This window comes from Triticum aestivum, chromosome 5B (assembly GCF_018294505.1).
Source record: "Triticum aestivum cultivar Chinese Spring chromosome 5B, IWGSC CS RefSeq v2.1, whole genome shotgun sequence".
In the NCBI taxonomy this organism is placed as follows: Eukaryota; Viridiplantae; Streptophyta; class Magnoliopsida; order Poales; family Poaceae; genus Triticum; species Triticum aestivum.
In genome coordinates, this window is record NC_057807.1 from 138,945,484 (window position 1) to 138,957,204 (window position 11,721).

The following is an 11,721-nucleotide window of genomic DNA, read 5'->3' on the forward strand; positions in this document are numbered from 1 at the left end:
TTGGATGGCCCATGCGAACCTGACACCAACCCCCCCCCCCCCTCCCCCCCAACCACCACCACCACGATCGGGTCTTCTCGACGTCCTTCTTGCCCATCGTGATCGGGCATGCAACAGCCGGTGAATGTGTGTGATAGAGGATTGTGCGGGTAGGGTTTACCGAGGAGGAACCTGACTAGCTTTAAAGCTGGAGCGGGCTTCCCAGAAGCCGCACCAATATGAATGTGATCAGCCTTACTAGGCTTCTCGGGCTGCTGCATCGGTCAAGTCATTTGTGAAAGCGCATAGGAGGAGGACCGGTCAAGCTGGAAGGTTCTGGAGCAGACGTGGCGGGAGGATGGGTTTTTGGGTGGATCATGATGTCGGAATCTAACAAGGCGGACGCTCAGACTTCACCTAACCTCCCCTGGATTGGTGCTGGTCTGCGGGATTTCAGACATCCGGACCGATCCGCACATTTTAGGTGAACCGGTGGATGGCTCTGCCAGAAGATGGGTCGCGGCGGCCGAGGATCTGGTGTCCCGTCCAGATCCGCCGCGGCGTGGTCTTGGCCGGCTGGCGCTGCGTGGAGGGACCGGTGAGGGTATAGAGGATCTCTGCCGGAGTACCAGCAGCGGCATACGTCTTCATGGCGAGACTCCACGTGGTTCTAGCCAGCCACGAGGGTCAGTTCTTTTGGGCAATTCTCCGAGAATTGACCCCCTCCCCAGCTTCTTCCAGAATTGTCACTTCATCTTTTTTTACAATTCCTAACTAGTTAAGATCTAGTTAGCTAGGAATTGTAAGAAAATATAGAGTGGCAATTCTGGGAGAAGCTGGGGAGGGGGTCAATTCCCGGAGAATTGCCCAAAAGAACTGGCCCCGAGATCAGGATGACACGGCTTCCGGTGAAAATCGCGACTGACTGTGGTCTTGGCGGGCGATGGCGGCGTCTCTGACGTCATTTCCTTCTCGAGGCATCGTCGTTGCAGATCATGTCAACCTGATCAGGGGGTTCCGGGGGATACCCTAGATCTGGGTCTACCGGATCGGTCGATGACGACGTTTCGATGTCGTTCTCCCTCCTGGGGGCATCGTTTTGGACCAAGTGCTGGCTGGAGGGGACAAGAGGAGGAGCGGCGTGGCATCTGACACATCGACAATGGCGGGTCTCCGCGGCATGGAGCAGCGGGGTCTCGCCGATGGGAGTGTGATGATGGACAAGTGAAGGATGGTGGCGCTGTCTGGCGTCGTGGTGGCGTCGACGGCAGCTAGACTGGGCAAGGTTGATGCAGCAGTACAGTACTAAAGATGGATTGGTGGCAGGTGCCTGCGGCGGCCTCATACCCGGCAGGCGTCCTAGTTGAGGAGTGCGCCGGACTGGTGGGTGCCCCATACCCGGCAGGCGTCCTGGTTGGGACCTCAGGTCTTAGATGTTTTATTTGGCTGCGAGGTCTGTTTGGTATTAGGCCCAGACTATCAGCATCTCTTCATTAACTGGATAGGAGTAGCGACAGATGTCGCCTAGACGGTGGCTTTAGCCTTACTGTTGTATGACTTTTTAAGGTCTTGTGTATATAACTAATAAAATGGCTGCATGCATCGTCCAGATGCAGAGGCCTAGGGTCTTCCTCTTTTTCGAAAAAAAGAGAAAAAACGGCCACGAAGTGAAACAAACTATTGGAAAAGTAAACTGAAGTGCAGTGAACTATTGGAAGGACCGTTATAACAACCTGTAAGCATCGAAGAATTCGCTAGCACTGCTTGCACATAGCAGAGGTCATTAGAATTGCTTTCGTCAAATGCTGATTGTGAAGTGTTGTATGTTAAGTATTGTCTTACGAACGTGTGTGGTTGCTAAAATCATTAAGTACTGCTTGTTAAGTCTTGCGCTAATTAGACGTCCTTCTTTTGAGGGAAATTAGACGTCCTTTTATGAAATAGTGTTATCAGTCGGGTAGTCACATTAGTACCGACCTAAGAGCATGTTTCTTACGCCAGATGTCTCGGCCTACATTATCCGGGAAGATCCATCAGACCACACCATCCGGTTATATAGCAAATGGAGGCGATCAGGAGGTGTTGCACAGCCGAGCAACCAGCCCATGGCCCAAGGGACAAACGCAATTGAGAAGCCCGGTGAACCATGTTCAACTTCTTATCAAAACTCATAAACTTATTTTTGAAACTGAAAGCAGCAATGAATATTCCTCAAAGCGTTCAAACCATTTTTCTAAGGTTTCGTGCCGGACAAAAGCCAAATCTCACCCATTTATATAATTGCGTACTATGAATACTTACTTCATACTCCCTCCGTCCCAAAAAACTTGTCCCTCAAATGGATGTATTTAGCATCAAGTTAGTGCTAGATACATTCATTTGAGGAACAAGATTGGGACAAGCTTTTCCGCACGGGGAGGGAGTATGTTACTTATATGAGGTGGTCTCGGGAAATTAATAGAGCAGAGATTCATACACAAGGGTAGCACTTTTTTCTTTTTGGTCTCTCCGTCTGGTCCCTCCATCTCGTTCTCGTCATCGTCGGGTTCTACTGGTGCATCCCCCACTTGGTTTTCTTCCGCTTGTCACCGAACCCGGTGTACAACACCAGAATCTTTTTCCATCCTGTGTGTCGACCATCAACTTTCAACGCCATTGTATTGTTGGTTTCGTGTTGTGTTATATGCTTACATCGGGCTCCATCTATATCTTGCGACGCTTCCTCGCTCCAGTAGGGTACGCCCTAGAAAGAAGAAGAAATATTTGCTCACGTCATCTGTTGGTACACCTACCAAGGTCATAACCACATGCGACAAACAACTGTTGAAGTGAGGATCATCATGCCTGTACAAAGTAAGCAATTTTTACCAACATCTCATCTGGAAGGTTCTGAGAACTGGTGTAGTATATTTCTTGATTTATGACTATGGTAGGTATGAAACGATCAATCAGAGGGTGAGATATTGTCACGCTGTCCCTAACTTTGGTTTCGAGATGTTTCATTAGTTCCTTATCTGTGGGATCAAACCTAAAAGCTAGGCGGCAAAAGCGACGAACATCTCTCGCGCTACACATTGATTACTTTCACTACACATTCGTCCGTTGCATCAAATCTGTGTTGTAACTAAGATAATTCATGGCCCGGTTTAAATTAAAAAAACACAAGAAACCCCTACAACAACTGAATTAATCCTATAAAGAATGTTGAAGTACCCGCCTCCTAGGAGCCTCTGCGCGTGAGAGTGCCCTCCATGACATTTGTTGCGCCAAGGCCTCGCATGGATGGATCCCTAGGGATCTCCGGGTCGTCCGATCTGCGCGGATGCCTCGCACCAGGATGACTTGCCACCACAGGGGTCCATGATGGGTGGGACGCGGGCGATCTAGTTCATGTTTGGAGTCCTCCCTCTCTTCTTCTAGCGTCTGACGGAGTCGGAGATGGAGTGGTGGTGAGATGGCCGGCCCAAGTGGTAATGCCCCCACGTCAAGATCGAATCTAAGCAGGATCTTCTATTTAGACCCAAGTGTGATTGTACTTCTCGAGTTAGGGTCCTTCTTGCATATTTCGGGGGAGGGGGGCTGATTTGTAAAACAATAATTCTTGAGTCATGTCCTGGGTTGTATTGTCGCCATTGAATATGTGTGAAGCCTTCTGATCCTTTTTCTTTTGAGGGAAAGCCTTCTGATCCTTGAGGGCCATGTTTTTGTTCAAAATGAAATCACGAGAGAGATCGCCGGGGCTATATCTCGCCTAATGTGAGTGCTATGACTGCCTAGCATCAGCGAGTGGGCCGGTCCATTAACGGGGAAGGTTGTAGCGGTTTTTTCTTTTTTTTTTGGAATGGTTTTCCACTTCCTTTTGTCCGTTTTATTGTTTTTTGTTTTTTGAACTGCATTTTTCTTTTCATTTTTTTTATGTTTTCCTTTTTTTCCTACCTTTTCGTTTTCTGTTTTTCCTTCCCGTTTAAATTTTCGTCTTCTGTTTGTTTTCTTTTTTTTCTTTCCTTTAAATTCATGTTCTTTTTTCTTTTTCTGTTTTTTCTTTCTTCTCACTTTCATCGTCTATTAAAACATGTTCATCGGGTTATAAAAAATGTGTATTGTATATAATAAATATTTATCATGTATTTTAAGAAATGTTTGTTGTGTATTAACAAATGTTCATCGTGTATTAAAAAATTGGTGTGTATCAAAAAAGTGTATTGTTTATGAAAAGAAAACAATTCTTCATGCTTTTAAAAAATGTTCATCATGTATTAAAAAATTACATCTTTTATTTAAACAATGTTTACCGGATGTCCATCGGGATACTAAAAAATGGTTACCATGCATTAGAAGTTTTTATGGTGTATTAGAAATACTCTTTCGGTATTTAACAAAAGTGCATTGTGCATGTAACAAAAGTTCATTGTGTATTAAAAAACATCAACCATGTAATTACAATGTTTTATCATATTCATCGTGTATTAAAAAAAGGTTTATCATGTATTGCAAATTTTTGCCATGTACTTAAAAAATCCCATGTTTAAAAAAAATGTTCATCATGATATTTAATAAATATCAGTGCGTAGTCATAAAAAACATATCACGTATTGTTTTACGCTTCATTGTATGTGAAAAAAAATGTTGTAAGAGTATTGAAAGAATGTTCATGGTGTATTTTCATAATGTAATCTTATCTTTTCGAAATGTTCATCGTATGTTTAGAAAAAAATCATCATAGAATTCCAAAAGTTTGTCTTGTATTTCAAATCTGTTGAGAAGAACAAAAGGTGAAAAGGGGGAATCAAAAAATTACTAAATATATAAATAAATGTGTGAATAAGAAAGGAATAAAACAAAAGGAAAAAAGGCACGAAATCTTACATGAAATAAGTCGGAAGCTAGTGACCAACCTTGACACGATTGTTCTGATCTCATCCAACTTCACAAAACCAGCTTCCCTAGACGGCTTCTTGCTTCACCTGGCGATTCCCAAATGTTTGACGTCGACCATAGCTTCTCCCAACGCTTGCAGCCCAGCTGGGAGCTTGTTGGGCCAGTTTGCGCCGCTTGGAGGCAGCCCAGCTTGGGCTATGGATCGAGAGGAGGAGCCCTGTACCGATTCGATCGAGGGAGTGCGGAGAGCGATATGTTCCAGAGCGTACCGGTTCGATCTGAAGGTACTTGGCGGTGGCAGCTCCATGTAAATGAGGGGAACCAATCGGTGGAGCTGGGCCGACCGAGCTTCACGTTTTTGCATTGCGATTTAGCTCAGCTCCTAGAAGTTAGCTTCTTCGATCAAAAGCGTTCGGGCTGGCTTCTCTCTGAAATTTTGTGAAGTTAGGAGTTGGATGAGAACAGAACAGGCCGTAACTAGTTTTTTTGCGAATCAACTCTAAGCCATGGGCGAGGCGCTCTTTTCGCTCGTGGCACACGATATATGGATTCGCCCGAGAGAGATAAGTCGGAGTGAAAGAGATTGATTTGTGTGACAATAATTCGACGAATTGGGACTGAATTTTGTCTCCAACCGAACTGTGGTTTTGGATGGGATGAGCCGAGGAAGAACATCGATGGTCGGGCGTAAATGAAAGTCAATTTATCTCTAGCATGAGAAATAAATTGTGTCAAGTTGGTGCACACGGTTGAGCCCCGACCCCGGGTGACCCCGGCCCAGGCAAATGAGGCCTGCCGGGATTGGGGTGAAGAGCCTAATTGAATTGGTGCCAATTGTTGGCACGTATAAAACTTTGGCCACCAATTGGGTTTGGCCGTCTCTACAAAGGTGATGGAAGTGCAGCTTAGGGTAATGCATATATACGATGCAACCATCTTAGGCTATGTTTGGTTGCACGGGCAGCAAACCCAAGGGAGCAAGTGTTGGAAATATGCCCTAGAGGCAATAATAAATAAGTTATTATTATATTTCCTTATTCATGATAATAGTCTTTTATTCATGCTATAACTGTATTATCCGGAAATCGTAATACACGTGTGAATACATAGACCACAATATGTCCCTAGTAAGCCTCTAGTTGACTAGCTCGTTGATCAATAGATGGTTACGGTTTCCTGACCATGGACATTGGATGTCATTGATAACGGGATCACATCATTAGGAGAATGATGTGATGGACAAGACCCAATCCTAAGCCTAGCATAGAGATCGTGTAGTTCGTATGCTGAAGCTTTTCTAATGTCAAGTATCTTTTCCTTAGACCATGAGATTGTGCAACTCCCAGATACCGTAGGAATGCTTTGGGTGTACCAAACGTCACAACGTAACTGGGTGGCTATAAAGGTGCATTACAGGTATCTCCAAAAGTATCTGTTGGGTTGGCACGAATCGAGACTGGGATTTGTCACTCCGTGTAAACGGAGAGGTATCTCTGGGCCCACTCGGTAGGACATCATCATAATGTGCACAATGTGACCAAGGGGTTGATCACGGGATGATGTGTTACGGAACGAGTAAAGAGACTTGCCGGTAACGAGATTGAACAAGGTATCGGTATACCGACGATCGAATCTCGGGCAAGTAAAATACCGCTAGACAAAGGGAATTGTATACGGGATTGATTGAGTCCTTGACATCGTGGTTCATCCGATGAGATCATCGTGGAACATGTGGGAGCCAACATGGGTATCCAGATCCCGCTGTTGGTTATTGACCGGAGAACATCTCGGTCATGTCTACATGTCTCCCGAACCCGTAGGGTCTACACACTTAAGGTTCGATGACGCTAGGGTTATAAAGGAAGCTTGTATGTGGTTACCGAATGTTGTTCGGAGTCCCGGATGAGATCCCGGACGTCACGAGGAGTTCCGGAATGGTCCGGAGGTAAAGATTTATATATAGGAAGTCCTGTTTCGGCCATCGGGACAAGTTTCGGGGTCATCGGTATTGTACCGGGACCACCGGAAGGGTCCCGGGGGCCCACCGGGTGGGGCCACCTATCCCGGAGGGTCCCATGGGCTGAAGTGGGAAGGGATCCAGCCCAAAGTGGGCTGGGGCGCCACTTCCCTCATGGCCCATGCGCCTAGGGTGAAAGGGGAACCCTAAGGAAGAGTCCTAGGAGGGGAAGGCACCTCCTAGGTGCCTTGGGGGGGAGGGAATCCTCCCTTGGCCGCCACCCCTTTCCCATCTAGGGCTGACGCACCCCCTAGGGTGGGAACCCTAGAGGGGGCGCACCCTCCTCCCTCTTTCCTATATATAGTGAGGCCTGGGGCTGCACATAACACGCGATTCGATCTCTCGTTGGTGCAGCCCTGTGTCTCTTCTTCCTCCTCTTCTAGCCACGCTCCTCCACCACCACCACGCCGTTGTGCTGCTGCTGGATGGAGTCTTTCTCAACCTCTTCCTCTCTCCTTGCTGGATCAAGGCATGTGAGACGTCACCGGGATGTACGTGTGTTGAACGCGGAGGTGCCGTCCTTTCGGTACTTGATCATCGGTGATTTGAATCACGACGAGTACGACTCCATCAACCCCGTTCACTTGAACGCTTCCGCTTAGCGATCTACAAGGGTATGTAGATGCACTCTCCTTCCCCTCGTTGCTGGTTTCTCCATAGATAGATCTTGGTGACACGTAGGAAAATTTTGAATTTCTGCTACGTTCCCCAACAGCAAGCACCCGTCGGGGGAATTTACGTGTCAGCAGAAAATTTCACCACAGATCTGCTATAGTGAGCACGATAGTGCATGGGAAGGCATCACCATGCGGAACCAAAACGCTGAGGAAGGGGTTGGGCTTTGGTTCAAGGAAGAGGTGACGGCCTAGCGTCACCCCTGGCATCGTCGCCGGAGGTGGGAGCAGCTTCTTGCCGTCACTGGAGGGGCAACCTGGCGGCGGATCGCTTGGTAGAAAACTCTCGCTTGGTACAGGGTGGTAGGGCGTGTCAGGCCCAGCCTCGATCCTCCCCTGTTCTAGCGTGCCAGAAGTGTTTTAGTTCGTCGATCGTCGATCTAACGGCTCACCTGCAAGCGTACCTGTTCGCCAGCTCAAATGATCTCCAGGCGTTCCTTGTTGATCTAACGGTTGTGATGGGTCTCTGTAGCTTTTCCGACAAGCCATGTGCTCAGTCTACTTTCTGTTCTTCTTTTTCACTTGTGTAATGGCTATAAAGCCACCCATTCCCCTCATTCTGAGGTATGTAGAATTGTATCAGGGGTAAACCCTAGCCGTCGGTGGCGTGCTGAACCTATTTTCCTCGTTCCTCAAGCAAGAACCCTAGCTTTTCGTCTCTGAAATTGCCCATGATTTCTCTAAGTGTCTCCTGAATTCAGTAAATCAGAGCTCTGAGCCTGACAATTGGTATCAGAGGCCAGTCTTTCCTTGGCGGCGGTAGATGATTGGGGCAGCGTAGAGGTTTGCTTTTGCAGTAAAATCCCTCTGCAAGCTTCGATCGGGCGGTGGAGGCAGCAGGCGGCGGCCGGAGCGGCAGCGTTCGGGTGCGTCAGAGGACAGCCTGGTTGCATGAGAGTGTTTCTCAGGTGGTAAAATCCCAGCTCCTGGATCTGGCCGTGTACCATTGGAGGCGGGCGCAGGCGGCGGTGCCGGCGGCGGTGACAAGTTCATCCCACCCTCCCAACCCTCTATGGTGGTGATTTCTGATGGCCTTAACATGACGGGACCTGCTGATTCTGGCTCCACAACGGAGTTGCAGCTCGAGTCCCTGGAATTGGACATCAAGGCATTGCAGCACAATCGAGACGAAGATCGCAAGGACTTCCAGTAGTTTCAGGCAACAGTTAACAGAAATTTCGCAACGATGCAGAAGAACTTTGAAAAGATCCAAGAAAACTTCAGGCGTCTCCTGTTGGATCCGGAACCGGCGCAAGATGATGGTGTTGAAGGACAGGGCAGTGTTTAGATGAAGGCTGACCAAATGAATTCGCTGAAAGTGGCTCCTGGTAGACCCAAGCAGCTACCTGTTCCTACTCCTCCGTCTGTACCTATACCTGAACAAGGGACAGCTTTGCCTATTGGCACAGCAACACTTAGAGATCATACGGGCAAAGAACTGCATCTGGATGGTACACCGAAGGCGCCGTATAGGCACCCAAACTATGGTCAGGCAAAAGACACAGCGCCTAACAATGTTGTGCATCTGGAAGAGATACCTGAAGATGAGATTGCTGATCATGCATATAGAAGGGGGCAGATCTTTCAGGATGGAAGAAGAAACACCCTTACTGTCAAGCCAGCAAAATTGAACATCTCTGAATTTGAGGGACAGGACCCAGAATCCTAGATTCAGAACCTCGAGCAGTACTTTGCTGTTGCTCGTACACCAATTGAGCATAGGACAGAAGTGGCCATTTCATATCTCAAGGGCCCTGCAATTCAGTGGTGGAGGGGAACAGGATATGCCCCTAGTAATGTCCCATGGCATAAGTTCTGCTCATGTCTGTCTGACAGGTTTTCTCTGGATTCAGCTTGTGACATTGTAAGCTCCTTCCATGCAGTTCAGCAGACAACTACAGTCAATGCTTATGTGGAGCAATTTGAACAGCTAATGAATGTCATGAGAAGGGAAAATCCTGCAATTCCAGATGATTATTATGTTTCTAGTTTTGTGTCGGGGTTGAACACCTATATTAAGAGCCATGTGGAATGTTTCAAGCCAAAGGACATGCAAACTGCAGTATGGTATGCTAGGAGAATGGAAAAGTCCCAGTCCCCAAATCTCCTTGTGCAAACCAAACCTTATGTCCCTCAACCAAGAAGATAGGTCTTGTTTGAGCAACCCAAGCAAGCACTGGCAAGTGCAGTTCCTAATAGAAATACTGTGATTCAGCAAGCTAAACAAAATCAGGTCTGCTACAAGTGTAGAGAACCATGGGTGCCTGGTCATAGGCAGGTCTGTAAGATGAGTCAGAGAGCACAAATTCAGGCATTACAGGCTCAGGGCAGTGACAATGCTGAAACAATTTATGTGACAGACTTTGATGATCCAGACTTGGAAAATTCTGAGCCCCTTCCTGAGGAAACAGTGTTGCAGGTGTCAATGCATGCTGCCATGGGTATTGGAGCTGCTAAAAACACTTTTATTTTGACAGTGAAAGTGGGCAACACCACTGCTACTGCTCTAGTAGACAGTGGTAGCACTTCTACATTTGTTTCTCCTGAAATGGCTGCTAAGCTGCCTGTTGCAGCTACTCCTAATCCCAAGATAAAAGTGGTGGTTGCAAGTGGAGGGGTGTTGTGGAGTGAATTTACAGTAAAGGACTGTCAATATGAAATTTAGGGCCACAAGTTTTCTGATGCCTTTAGGGTGTTAAAATTAAAAGGATATGATATGATCTTAGGGGTAGATTGGTTGAAAAAGTACAACCCCATTCAAATGGATTTCATAAAAATGTAAATGAGGATTTCTGCAAGTAGTGGCCAGTTTATTTCTTTTGTGGATGAAACTATACCACTATCTGATATAACAGAAGCTACTGAACATCCAGATAAGTTAATGGAGCAAGCTGTATGTGGTTTCTTTCTCTTTACTTCCTCTGGGTGTGAAATGGTGGCTGCAGCCCAGGTCCTTCAGAGTTGTTGCCCCTATTGGAGAGCTATGAAAAAGTCTTCCAGGAACCTCAGGGACTGCCACCTAGCAGACCATGTGATCACAGAATTCCACTAATGGATGGAGCTAAAGTGGTGAATCAGAGGCCCTATAGAGTTCCTCATCATCAGAAGGAAATCTTGGAGAAAATCATATTGGAGCTACTTAAAAAGGGCATAATAAGGCCTAGTACCAGCCCCTTTTCTTCTCCTGTGTTGTTGGTCAAGAAAAGGGATGGGTCCTGGAGGCTTTGCACAGATTACAGAAAACTGAATGCAATCACTGTCAAAAACAAATACCCAATTCCAGTAATTGAGGATTTTTTGGATCAACTAAGAGGAGCCAAGTATTTTTCTAAAATTGATCTAAGAAATGGGTACCACCAGATCAGAATGGCTGAGGAAGATATTCATAAAACAACATTTTCCACTCATATGGGCTTATTTGAGTATTTGGTAATGTCCTTTGGACTAACTAATGGTCCTCCTTCTTTCCAAGCATTGATGAATTTATTGTTTGGTCTTTTGAAGTTTGTAGTGGTGTTCTTTGATGATATATTGGTGTTCAGTTTTTCTTTGGAAGAGCACAAAAGTCATCTGGCACAAGTATTTGCTATTCTGTAAGCTAATAAGCTATATGCTAGGATGGAAAAGTGTTCTTTTGGGCAGCAAGAAGTTGAATATTTGGGCCACATAATCAACTCACAAGGAGTGTCTACTGACCCCTCAAAAATCAAAGCTATACAGGAATGGCCAACTCCCACTACTGTCACTGAGCTGAGAAGTTTCTTGGGTTTAAGTGGCTACTATAGGAGGTTTATCCAAGGGTATGGCATAATTTGCAGACCTCTCTTTGATTTCTTAAAGAAAGATGCTTTCTCTTGGAAAGATGAGCAAACAGAGGCCTTCTTAGTTCTGAAACAGAAACTGACTAATGCCCTTGTCCTGGCACTACCTGATTTCACTAAGCCCTTCATACTAGAAGCTGATGCTTGTGGCTATGGTCTAGGAGCTGTGCTGATGCAGGAAGGGAGACCCATTTCTTATTTTAGAAAGAGCATTGGTCCTAAGGCTGCTGCTATGTCAACCTATGACAAAGAAGCCCTTGCCATCATTGAAGCAGTAAAGAAATGGAGGCACTACTTCTTGGCAACTGCCCTGATCATCAGAACTGACCAAGAAAGTTTAAAATACATTTAG